Source organism: Arachis ipaensis, chromosome B02 (assembly GCF_000816755.2).
Source record: "Arachis ipaensis cultivar K30076 chromosome B02, Araip1.1, whole genome shotgun sequence".
NCBI classification, from domain to species: domain Eukaryota; kingdom Viridiplantae; phylum Streptophyta; class Magnoliopsida; order Fabales; family Fabaceae; genus Arachis; species Arachis ipaensis.
The window spans coordinates 8691249-8694272 of NC_029786.2; positions in this window are offsets into that span (position 1 = coordinate 8691249).

Here is a 3024-nt window from a genome sequence, read left to right on the forward strand (position 1 = left end):
TGGGTACTAATAAATTTGAATAAATTTTTTAAATTTTAAAAAATTTTTAATTTAAAATAACTATTTCAATCATTTAATTTTAAATTCTTTAGCCTCTTTTTTTTTCTTCCTTTTCTTTCTCTTCTCTCAATGTCATGCACTCATCTGTAATTTCTCTCGAACGCCTCCAAGGACAAGTCCCATTGCTAAAGGTGGCAACATACATCATACCCACGGATATCTAATCTGATCCCATCCGATCGGGTAGGGTTGCCAACCTGATTCGTAGCGGGTAGAGTAGGGTGCAGGTGGAATTTTTATGCAGGTTAAGCCTCAACCCTATCCGACCAACCCGCATCCTATATATGTATATGTTATATACTTATATAAAAATATGTTTCAACTAGATGTTGAATTAAAGACCTCTCACTAAATACAAAAGATCCTTAGCCACTAAAAAAAGATCATTAATTGATAATTTAATACTTTTACTTTTACATAAAAATCAGTTCTATTTTAAATTATCATCAAGTTATATAATAAATGTTGCATCTTTTTTGTAACCCACGAGTAGGATCGGGTACCCGCAGGTTAAGAACAAGTAGGATTAGGGTTGGGATATTCTCAACCCACAGGTAGAGTTAGAATAGTTCCAAGCCCTACTTTACCCTATCCATTGCCACCCCTACCCATCGTGCCGCCGCATCCTTTCCCCAAAAATAATATCCCGAAATCTAGGAAAGAAACATTGAGTAATCCACATAAAAAAAAACCATCCATTTACTCAAAAAGAAACATTTGAAAAAATAGTTAAAAAAAAAAAGAACGCACTTCTCGAAAAGAAACATCTCAACCCTATGAAAGAAACATCCAGTAATTCACATTAAAAAAACATCTATTTACTCGAAAATAAACATTCGAAATCCTATAAAAGAAATATTTATTTACTCAGAAAGAAACATCCGAAAAAATAGTAAAAAATTAAAGAAAAAAAGAACCAACACAAGCAGCATTACCTTGTCTATGGAGCCTTTGCAATTGCGATTGCTTCGTGTGACAACCTGAAAACAACAAGAGGCGGGGAGGGATTGATCGCACCGAAAATATGTTGCACGGAGAATTACGCGTTGCGGCGATGAGGAATGAGGACGGTGTCGCAGTCCAGCGCACTCCGCGGCAATCTCAGACAGCGGGAACTCACGCCAAGCGGAGCTCGATGACAACTCCTACCAACTCCTATTGGATTGAACCTCAAAGCTTACTACAATAAAAAAAATCCCTATTTACCCACCCTAAATCTTAACTCAGATTTCACTCTTCACTTTTTCACTTTACCCCCTTTTCACTACCACATCTGCGTCATTCATCTTCTCCACTCTTTTACTACATTCGCATCACTAACCCTCCCTCACACGCCGTCTCCATTGCCGTCGACAACGTTGCTCAGCGCTGCCTCCGCCGCTTCATGCACATCACGACATTGTCGCTCAGACACGTGAGCACGCCGTCATCGCCTAGACCCGCGATCATGCTGTCATCACCCAGACCCGCGAGCACGCCATCATCGTCAACAATGCAAGTCAGCTTCGCCGCCGCTGCATCTGACGCACGTTAATGTCGCCGCGCAGACTCCTCCTCACCAGAAACCCGCGACGTCGTGCCGCCACCTCCATCTTTCCATCGGTCCGCGTCTCCACCTCCACGCCATGCCATCACGTCTACTCCTCGCCCGTCTCTGCCGCCCAGCGCGTCCTCCTTCAACTCCATCACGTCGTCAAGCTGCGTCACTCCAAAGGTTAGTAGATGTTTCTTTTTCGGTTCAGTGGATGTTTTTTTCCTGTTCCGGGGTTCGGAAACTAGATAGAATGCTTCATATGAGAGTGGATATTTTTTTTATTCGAGATTGGATGTTTATTCAAAAGTGGATGTTTCTTTTATTAAGATTGGATGTTTTTTGTCCCTGCATCGACGACATGAACTATGTTCTGCGCGACACAATGTGGTGGCAGCAAGGCGGCGGTCTGTGCGGCGAGAATGGTGGCGCACTGCAGCAGTGACGTGAAATACGTGACGGACCACAGGCACAACTCCGTGAGAAAGTGGAATGTCTCTCAATAAATAAAAATGTTATTAATGGTAATTAATTAGATTTTAATTTTGAAAAATAATTTAAAACTAATAAATATTAAATGAAATTGTTTAAAAATGGTCGTTAATGACATTTTAATTTAATTGTTAATTTTAATATACACTTAACATAATCGATAATATATTTATCTATCTAGTGTATGTGAAAATAATGTGAGCTAGCATGTACAAGGTAGAAGGTACAAGAGGGAACGTAAGTGAAGATAGTCAAGTCAGCTAGAAATATTTTCATTAAATTAGATCCAAGTTGTCGTCCCTGACGAAAAAACATGGAATGAAAGATGCAAGTATGCAACTAATTATTAGAATATACTACAGAAAAAATTTTCAAATGTGCATTGAAATTCTTCAGAATATAGTAATAGAATTGGATTGTGTGCATTGAGTTGGGCAGCTGGACTACAATGTCTAAGGATCGATGAACAGTTTCATAATTAAATATGCACCTTTAATTTGTCGTGAAGCACATGCCTTTGATTTTTCCTAAAATTATTCTAAACATCAACTTTTATTTTCAATCACTACTATTAGAGTTTATCATACTAACAACACATAAGTTTGATTTAATTTTGACATAAGATATAGTTATAAAATTAGATTTATGTGTTTAAATAAATTTTTAAATAATATTTAAAAATAATTATTTTTACTGATGCGATATATTAAAAATAAATTAAATAATATATATATATTAGTGATTAATTTTAATGTTAGTGATTAAATTTTAAGATTAAAAAACATGTTTTAACATAGATAATAGTAATTTATAACAATTTGTTTTAGATTAGAAGCAGTGATAAATTAAACAATGGTTAAGCATCATTTCATGGAAGGTGGAAGATACACGTGATTGGACTTTGAAGGGATTGATTTTCATTTATTGATGAGTACTATAAT